The sequence below is a fragment of the Rhea americana genome, unplaced genomic scaffold, assembly GCF_003343005.1.
Source record: "Rhea americana isolate MKP2758 unplaced genomic scaffold, rheAme1 scaffold_198, whole genome shotgun sequence".
Lineage (NCBI taxonomy): Eukaryota > Metazoa > Chordata > Aves > Rheiformes > Rheidae > Rhea > Rhea americana.
Window position 1 is genome coordinate 1,269,520 of NW_028186127.1, and position 10,965 is coordinate 1,280,484.

Sequence of the window (10,965 nt, forward strand, 5' to 3'; positions counted from 1 at the left end):
TTGTTCTATCCTCCCTATGTGCATTTTGCATGGTGTTGGATTTAAATGTAAAGATCAGTACACAACAATAAAAATCAAGAGTTTGCATCTGTCTTCATATAAAAAAGAAAAGGGAGGGGGATCCTACTAAATGTATTTTATCCCGTATTTGACCAGTTGTATCTGAATTAAAAAAAACATATGCTTAACTGGTGCTGAAGCCAAAGTTTCATATACTTTGAATTAGGTTATAACTGAAACCAGTCAGTAAAATGGGCAGAATTAAGAAACTTAGTATCTTGAATTAGTGTGCTGAGTAGTGCCCATCTTACTAGGTGGGTTCATAATTAAATCTTTAATCATTATTTAGACAGTGCTGGGTTAAAGAGTGAGGGAGAAGAGTTCTGGTTTACCTACTATTCACTGGGTGCTAGGAAGTGCTGCTCTCCAGTTTCCCAAGGGCTGACAGGGAGCTTAATGGGAGATTGGCTCTGGCAGGGGATGAGTAGCAGATGGAGCTTAACTCTTCGGCACCCCTTCCATCGTCTTCCATCGGATGATTTCTGAGTCATCCTGTTTCTGGGGCTGGATTTTGTGAAGTATCTACTTTGATTCAGAGGTCTTGGGGTTTACTTAATCTGAGTTTATCTTAGAAATTCTAGGACTAAAGAAAGGGTGACTGGATAGCATATATAATCACATATAAAAGAAGAATGTATGCAGAACATGGTAGCTGGGGCCATTTTTCAGAGTATTTTATTATTTTTGCTCAGATGGCTTAAAGGTCTAGATTCAAAGCAGGCAGGCAAGACATATGCCCCAGCAGCTGTAGTCGAACTGACAGGTTGGTGAGGGGACACTAACAAGGGGCAACCGTCAGGAAAAACGCGGTGGAGTACGCTTTGCTCTAGGACCAGGGGAACGAAACCTTGTCTGTCAGGGCTTTTCCATTATGCCGTCCAAACCAAACGTTGAAGAGGAAGGCTTTCCGTTTTCTAGAGAGTAGCGTATGGCATATGTTTGCCAGATACGGGAATTAGGCATTAATAATTACATTAATAATAACAGCTAAGCATTGGACTGTCTTTAAGTCTCATTTCAGATTCTATGATTATTTGCTTATGTCTCATAGAAAGTGGCCAAGGTAGTAGTGTTGAAAGAAATGAGAAATGGTCTTTCAAGCAGGAAAAAAAAGAGAATGCAGAAAAAGATTATATTTGTGGGAAGATGCAAGAAATGGGCGTGTTTGTAGCTTTTCTTTTTTTTTTTTTTTTAAAACTCTGTCTTCTCCTGTGCGGTAACTGCTGAGTATTCATTCCAACAAGGTTCTTATTCAATTTAGGATTTTGAAACTGCTTTGTGGGGATGTGCATACATTGATGCACACAACATCTGCGTGACATTGATCGTCCCTTTACCCGTTCTGCCATAAAACCAGTTCTGACCCTCTTTAAAGGGTTTACTCCGGAGTGATGCCTCCCTAGATGCAGCATGTTCAGGAACTACATTTTCAAATACAGTTAAAATGACCTGCTATTTGTGACAAGTTTTCGAACTCTGACGACCCCAGCCTCCATGCGTGCTGTCGTTCATTCCTAAGGCTCTGTTTTTTACTGAGAGCCAGCCAGCCATTAGGAGCAGCGAGAACCGTAAGCTTGAAATCATCCATTTGTGCTACTGAATTTCTAGAAAGTAAATTCAAAATACTCTGGGAAGAGTAATGGAGCAAGTGAGATTATGGAACATTATTCTAGAAGAGATCATTGCAATTTGAGAGAAAGAAGGGATGCGTTGTCTGTTGGTGCATGTCGTTATTACTAAATAACAGTGAAAGATTTTAATGGAGGGTAAGCAGATATTCTTATACAATGATGAAATATCTTTGTTTTTAAAGATGAACTGGTCTTGTCTGATCCGTATCATATATCAGGCATGGAATTCCAGAAGTAAATGTAGACTTTTCTTTTATCTGTGTTATGTTTTTTTTCTAAAACTTCCTATGAAGTTTGAAATTGAAGCAAGGGAAAGGAGTAGAACTTGAAAGCTAATGTACTTCTGTGGATAGCACAGAAAAGTCAGGTGTCTTTTAAAACGAGCAAATCTCTTTGACATCTTCTTTTACTCACCAGAATGGGTTAGTGGACTTGTTACACTGACAATTGATCTTATTTGCAGAACAAAATATCACTGATGTGATATGGTGTGATGATTGGGGCAAAGAATTGACTGGATTAATAGTGTTCAGAAGCTGTTTAATAAAGAAGTCATAAGAAATAAACTTGATAGTTGGCTTCTCAGCTCAATCAAAGCTTTGGTAGTATTACTTATTTTTAAAWTTTTTTTTAATTTATTTTTTACAAAGACCCAACCTGTCCAGTCACTTCATCTTTCAGTAATTGCAACTGAGGCAGTAAATCAACCCAGCTGCAGTGTTGGAGGTTGTATAGGACACTTATTTCTGGTGTGTAAAATAAACCATTATGATTGAGTGATGCACTTCTATAATCCAGCTGGTCCTGTCAGCTGTGAGAGGTCTGTTTTGAAGTAATACCTCTTCTGAACAGAACAGATCAGCCCGTGTGGGATTGTTGCTGAGACAGAGATTTTCCCTGCTCTTTCCTTCTTCCCTGCTACATGTTATCAAGATTGTTCTACTGTGGCATCACTGGTGGTAGTTATTGAAGGCATCAAAGAATCAAAGTCTCAGCCAAGTCAAGGCACTATCAGGTTGTTTCTGCAATATTCCTATCAAATGATTTGGGTGGCTGCAGATTTCAGTTCAGAGCATCTCTACAACTTTCAAGCCGTTCGTTTCTGAACGCAGCCCTCGTAAAACCTCTGAACTTACTTCCTTTTGTTCCAGACTGTGGTTAGAAATAGAATCGGTAATAAATCATATGTAATAAGTGTCCTTTTTCTTTATGATACAGGTAGCTAAATCGTTGGTTTATGCTTTGGGGAAAAAGTTTGGGAGGTGGCAGTTTCCTCAGTTAGTCTTGCAAGATTTATCTTCACCTTGCTCCCTGAAATCAAATGTGGGGAGGGGAACCCAAGTTGCAGGTTCTTTGTTTAACATATACATTCTGCATTCGAATCACTAATGTTCAGTATGATTATGTCATGCCAAAACGGTCATTTTAGCTAGAACCTGTGACATCTGCGTTTCTCATTTCTATTTTTCTAAGAAGTCCCCGACTCTGATGCTTTCTGTGCCTGTTTGTTTAGCCTTCATTTCTTTGCCAAGTTTCATATTTTGAAGCCCAAACCTGACATCTGAATTACTATATGGGCCATCCCCTAGCCATAGATCAACTTCCAGTATAGGATACATATTAAACTGATGATGATAACTGTCTTGGGATTTAGTAAGTTTTTTCATTCTGGCATACCGAAGATTTTGACAAACATTGAACATCTTGAGAATAGCCTTTACACTTGAATGACTGAACCAGAGTTTATGCTATGGCAATACCATCCCTCCAGGATGATTTTACGCACTTTCCTATTTTTATACAAACATACACATGTTTTTATTTAGTTTTGATCACTATAGTCGGTAGCTTTGTATTTTATCTATTTCAGTTGAGCATTCAACTATGTAGCTAAGATCATGTAAGTCTGTAGGAAAAGAACTCCACTGAAATCTCTGACTTGAGAAGTACCTCCTCAGCTATTGGTAAGTAAAATGTTAAGTTTGAATAATGTTCTTTCACTTCACCAGAAGTCCAAATGGTCCCTTTTCACTACTGCTTTATATTAAGGAAGCAGAGGTAGTACTATTGCTATCCCTGAATTAGTAGTAGTAGKAGGAGTTTTTTGCAAGCCCTAATGAAGCTTGGGCATATTCACAACAGTCCAGTGGAAGTCCTCAGTCTATATTTACTGTACTTATGCAATACAAACTGTTAAAGAAGAAGATTTGGTTTCAGCTCATTGACAACCCTTTTCTTGCAGGGGGGACTGCATTGCAGTAGAGCCTTGCAATGCTGTCAGCAGAGCAAATTCTCTACTTCCAAACATGCATTGCAGAAATACTTGTACAATTACATTTTAAATAATAATACATTTATTTTTCAATTTTACCATTATAGAGTGATATAAAAAGGACAGTTCTGTAGCTGTTGTAGTTTGATTGCTGAATGTCAGTTCAGAAACTAGAATTTGGGTCAGTTTTTTTTCTTTTTTTTTTTTTTTTTTCTTCCTTCCTACCAGTTCCACCAGTGTTTCTGGAGTATCTTTGTTATCTTACACGTGATTTAAAATGGAGCACTTGTTGCTTTGGCCAAGTTTGAAGTTTAAAAGGTTACAGTCTCCAGGTGTCTACCTGCCTCTTTGTTAGCACCRCTGCTCCAGTAGAAGAGCTAGCAGAATGTATGGCTGCCCACACCTTAGCTTCTCTTGTTCCATTTAGCGTATGAACTTGCACTGTTATTGAAAACATTCTTGCGTATAATATGAAAAACTGTGTTCTGATTTGCAGGCTTGGGCACTAAATAGCTAAGGTTGGCTCTACCTTATACTACTACAGGTATTGACATGGTGAATGTGAGTAAAATTCTTCAGAAGAGAATTTGTGCAGCTTGTGGACTGGTGGACAAACTTTGCGGCTATACACACAAAGCAGTGTTACAGAATAACTTGATAGATGTGTAAATTCAACTGCAGAAAACAGAGAAAATAGAGAAGAGTGGTGACAGGAAAAAAAAGTTTGAGAAAGTGAGGACAGAAAGGTGCACTAGATGACTGAAGAAAATAGCCCTTGAAACAATGTAAATGAGAGAGCAAGAGGGATTAGTAAACAAATACGTATGGTTACTGTTGAACTGGGCAGTGTTACTTTCTCAGTGCACAGAGGTAAAATAATACAGGAGCATCAGTTTTAATATATTCTATTTATAAAGCACTGAACATTGACATGATCTGCATATCTTCCAGATATGATGAGGCAAATGTTCTAAAAGGGCTTGTAGTGCAATCAAATAGCCTTGTGATGTGCTTTAATAAAGGTCACTGAGGTACTAATCCTATGGGTGAATCACAGTAATAAAATCTAGCCTGAGATAGAGACTGCCAATTAAAAGAACAAAGTTGTAAGAACAGTTATGGAAATTCAAGATTCCATAGATTCTTCTGGGCTGCTAGCAAAAAAGAATCAAATGCCTTTCTTCGCTTCTAAAACACTAGGTAACACTTAATTTGGTCTTAGCAGTGAACAACAGAATAGGAAAAAACATTCCAATTTTGTAATGTTTCAGTTATTTTAATTAAAACACATTCTTGCAAGTACTTCATCCTTTCATTTCCAAAATGTTTGTGAAATGGAGGAAAACACTGGTTATTTGCCATTGTTTTAGATTCTTCTAGATACCGCTGTATTTAGCGTACACATTTTGATGAATACTGCTGTGCTGTTCAGGTTGGTGACTGGTTTGGGACTCTTCAGGCTTCCCCTAACCTGGATTGATCTTTATAGGTTTATGCACACAGATCCTGTTTTTCTCACTTTTATAGTCTTTGTTTGACTGGAAGCTTCCTCAAGGCTTGTTTGCATCCTACATTTTTATTGTTATTTTTATTTTTTGTTACTATTATTTTGCAGGAGCTTGCACTCCATGTCCTCAGCTAACCTACCCTTATGCGTAGGGCATTCTTACCGTTCTGTTTCTTATGCACAACTTAAAGATGTGCTGTCCTGAGACATAACAGTTTACATATTGTTATTGCACTTTTCCCCATGCACTCTGATCTTTGTACCTGAAAGAATACGTAGATTATCATGCCTAGTGTGCTCCTCTGTATTTCCTAGGTCTGCAATTCTAATGCTCTTTTGCAAACTCTGTAAGCAGAATCAACCTCTTATAAAACATTATTGTAAAATGATGAGACATTATTATGTAGTCTTTGAAAATGTGGATATTGGAGTACCTAGGGGTTGGAAAAGTTACTTTTTAATTTAATTGTGTGAAGTCTGAAATACTTTGAGTGGAGGTTTGAATCTACCTTGACTCAAAATAAAATAGMGGGTTTTTAAAGCTGTCTAAATTTTTTGTTGTTGTCACTGACCATTTCCAAATTAATTTTAACAAAACTAGATATCCTCTCTTCACAGTGGTTTTAATATAATACGAATTAGAAAGAGATAGATCACACTGGTAAATTAAATTTTAAATTGCTGAGTAAGAATTGGGGAGGAGGGGATATATTGTGTGTGTATGTAAATATATACACATAATGCATTGAGGCAGAAACCTGACCAATGTTGTAAAAATTAACCTAGCTTCAGTCTGACTTGTATCTAATTGCTTTAGATAGTTAGGTAAGTTCACCTTTACCTCTCTGTCATTTAAATAGTGAAAATGGATTAGTCTATTGGGGAAAGGATGATGCCTCACATGAGCATAGTCTGGTACTGCGTTAGCTATTTTTGTAAATAATTTAAGCTTCTGATTTAACTGTATGTCCCAGTAGGCACTATATTCCCCCTCTGTCTCCAGAGTAAGAGTGATGTGTTGAGAAGTCACTGGTACCTGGTCGTTATGAGAAATAGCTTTAATCATGTCTGTTCTCTGAAGAAGCATTGGGTTATGAGGCATTTGGCTATATGCTGTGAATGACATTTTAAAGTGAAAATGATTCAGTTTTCAGGTATTCAATTTTTCGACACCCTCCCTTTCCCTTCCCTCCCCTCCCCTCCCCCCAGTTAAACACGGGAAGGAGATAACACGTGTTTCTGACATTCAGGTTTGCTTCCATGGAATTGTCAGTTTTCAAGCATATTTTAGCATCATAAAATTTTAGAAACATCTGCTGGTTCAGCTGCTTTACTTCAGCTAGAAGGCAACCCAGAATTTCTTAGTGATTCTTTTTATATTTGCTTTCTGTTGTGCTGTTGAAAGGCAGCCATAGTGGTGGGTCAAGACAGTCTTTGCTTACGGTCAGAGTAAAGACACCCTTGAAACATTAACCCGCTGTCTTRTTAGCTGTATTTCTAGTGATACTGAGCAAATATAGCTAACTTCCTGCTACATGGAACTAAACTTCGATATGGTAAATGCTGAGACTRATATAGTGTAAGCCTCAGAAGCCTTGCACATCTTAAATTATCAGGAATGGAACAAATATAACCTAGTGGAATAGCAGTGAAATAGTAGTATGAATTCCCTACRGATTTTATATTAGTACATTGCTCTACATGGCTTTGACACATTTTTGAAGTTAACAGCTGAGATGATAATTTCCTGTGTTGTTGGTTTGTTCATATCCATACAGTACACTCTCCATTTGTGCATCTCATGCACATGTCAATGAACAGTGATTTTTTTCTCATCATGATTCTTGAAAAGATTGAGAAGTAATCATTGGTGATTATACAGGGATGTTGTGGTAAGGTGGCCATTATGAACAAAAGCTTCCCCACCACCACCCTGGGAAATCAGATTTCTATTTTAATCTTATRGTAACAATGCAGATCTATCCCAGCTATGATGATAATGATTCTGAAACTATCGTGATTTGGCAGGCAGTGGTGTAGCATTTTGCTCTGGGTCATCCTTAGTGGATCTGACTTGGCCTCATTCTTCATTACGCGGTCCTGCTGTGCCCCTGCCTCCATCCTTGTTCGTCTGTTCTTTTTAAAGTTGAATTGATGCTACTTGCAGCGCTGCTTTTGCTCCAGCAATGGGACCTATTCTTTTTCTCCCTTTCCCATTCTCAGCACTACATCTCCTCCCAGCCTAATTCTGGAACAATATTCCTGTGTCTGTAGCATCAGTCTTCCTGGGAGTGGAGCAGAGACTATACCCTCGGGAGGGATTCATTACATCAGAGGGTGAAATGGCAAAAGAAGCTGTACTGTTTGCGTCTCGGGCTGCAGCCTCCATCACAGCTGAGACTGAGAAATATCAGGTTGACTGGAGAGCAAAGGGGTCAGAAAAATGTTACAGATCAGAAAAAGGGCAAGACTCGCTGACTCTTTGCTGAAAAGGTCATGATACTAAATGAAATGATGCGTCTTTAAAACACATGGTAACAAAAATGTATTTCAAAGCGTATTGAAGAGCATATGACTTTCCAGAGACTTTAGGAACTTTGGATTGACACCTGTATTTGAAGAGCTCTTSAAATTATTGCACTTCTGAGAGCCCAAGTGGTTGTTTCCTGGTAGTAGTATGATGTACTGTGATAAACTATTTTATTTTTCCATGCTGTACATCAAATTCATGAGATTTGAGGGTGTAGATGCTTGTTATTGCTTGTTTGCTTTTCATAAGCATGTGTGAAATTTGGGGTAGTAGGTCTTTTAATATCTCTTTAACATAATTTTAAATAGATTCTAACTTGCTATGAGATCTTCAAGAACTCTCACCCTCCCTGTCCAGGCTAATATTTTTCATTTTCTGCCTGGAAACACTATCTACTTAGAAAGACCTGGGCATTTGATTAAACTTACCATTGTTGGGCGAAGAGTCTGGAGCTATTGCTGTCGTTCCACCACAGGGCTGCTTGAGGTCTAGARATTTAGGACAAATATTAGCAGTCATTACACAGATTTCTGTAGTGGTTTTATAGTTTCAATTTTATAGCTTCTTACAACCCAGATACATTGAGTTTTTTACTTTGCATCCAGGAAATTTGGGCTCACTGAATATGCGTTGGTGTCTRTTTAGCAATATAATTTGGGTTGATGTGGGCTCATGACATAGATACTTTCAACTATATGTAGTTACAAAAATAGCAATATGAAAGCTTTTAGTTCATGTGGTTCTTTCATGATTCAACTACATCTGTCAGGGCTTTGCCAGCCTCTTAATTCAGTAGACTCTACAGGTGCTTCAGCTGCTGAAGCCCTCTTTCCCATAAGTGTCCCAACTGCCTACAAAATGACCGCTTCCTGAAGTCTAGCTCTCTTCAGAGTGGAGAATGTCTGCAGTTAATATAGCACCCATTCTTACCGTTTCCCCTGTCTTGTGTTCACAAGCAGAACCTAGGCAGAATATTCCACAAAAGGATAATTTTTTAAAAAGTAGTCTTGCAAAACTCATTCTTCAAGAATATAGTTTGCATTACACCATAAACCTAAGATTAATTTAAACTTCAAATAATAAACATTTCAGCTAAGTGCATTTAATGTAATTTTAACATTTAATGTTAATTGTCAACATGACTTTTTAAAGATTTCATAACACTTTATAAATAGAGTAGTAGAAAAACAGCATTTCTGAGTACCAAAACAATGGTTATTTGTTCACCATCTGCCAGAGCTGACCTCAACTTACATTATCTCTTCCAGAATGCGATCCAAAAAAAAGTCCAAGGGTTGGGAGGTAATATCATTTTCCAGAGGGTTCCTCAGGAAATGAGAACACRTTAAGTTGTGAATCTCTGATGGGATAGAAAGTGCCCTGCAGTATTTTTTTCAGCTAGCATTGTGCTAAATACAGAATTTAATTACATCTCTGGCAGTCACAGTCACTTCATTTGAAATACCAGCCTCCCCAAAGGTTTTTAGGAATGATATTTCTTTGGGCTTGCATATTTTTTTGTTCTTCACTCAGAGTGGAGAGAGTATTGTCTTCATGTTTATTTTATTTTATTTTTTTAACCTTGCTGATGTTTTCATTCTAGGAAAATGTGTGCTGTATTTGAACTATGAATAAAAGCATGTAATGTAAATATAGATAATGGCACTTGCCTTTATACAAAATGTATAAATGGAAACTGAATAAATTAGAAAATAAATGGAGATAAGTGGAAAATTCAATATGCAGTAGGAGAAATGATCAGTCAGAAAAGATTTAAAATTTAAAAGTACTGTTTGTTATTTCCTTCACAAATAAATGTAGTGCGTGTTACACAGATACAGGAAAGAACTGAAGAGATCTGTTTGTTTATATACTGAAGATGCAGAAAAAGGAAAAAAGAAAAAGACCACTGTAATTTCACATGGCCTCTTTAAAAGTCAAATATAAAACTGATTTGAACAGTTTTTATTGTGTTATGGAATTGTAAAACTTGTAAGAGGTGATAAAAATAGAACAGGATGTAGAATAATTAAATTAACTCTTGCAGATGGCATTTTTTCCAAGCCATAGATTTTTTTTTTAACAAACCTGTCTACCTTTTATGAATAGTCTCTATAATGCAGGAATTCATATTTCCACTTCTTAATTTATTCTAACCTTCCCATTGCCTCGTCTGTCCTTGCAGCACTTCTGAGAAATGGACAGACTCAGTGAAGCACAAACTGCACTCTCAGATCGGGTTATTTTTATGTCAACTGTCTATATTAGACAATCCCTTTAGAACCTTGCAATGACAGAAGAGGAAAGCTAACGCCTTTAGCATCCTTCTAATGCTACGCTTTGCAAAAGTTAATGGCRTTAGTAAACTGATCTTAGTGCCAAAACTCTTTAAAGCAGGCTACAAACTAATTTCATTGACTTATGGAACTATTTGTGCTAAGGAATTTATTTTACATTGTGCACCAAGGGGCAAATTCTACCTTACGCTGCTAGRAGCTGTATTCAAGACAACTGCATTGCTTGACTTATCACCAAGAGCTAACTTTCTATCTATTTTTGTGTCCCTTAAGGATCTCATTAACATAGTAGAACAGTCTTTCCTGAAAATGAATGAGGTGTGGTAAACTGAAATGATGTCCTCCCATGTACTACAGTTAGACACACAGATAATACTCACAGCTGGCATTCCTTGCACAATTTTTTGTATAAAGGTATCATAATGCAAATAAGTCCAGCTGGACTACTGGCATGGTTAGGCACATATTCTTGTACCTTGCTGAATAAGGTCATGATTTGGCAATTCATTGGCATCAAAGCCCTTCTTTTGAATTACTGATGTTTTTCAGCTTTTGTACTGTTTTCAACCTGAGCTGTCAGAGTAGTCTGAGTGATAATTGTGAGTGATAATAGTCTCTCTTGCTCTTTTTTTTTTTTTTTTTTTTTTTTTTTTTTTTTTTTTTTTTTT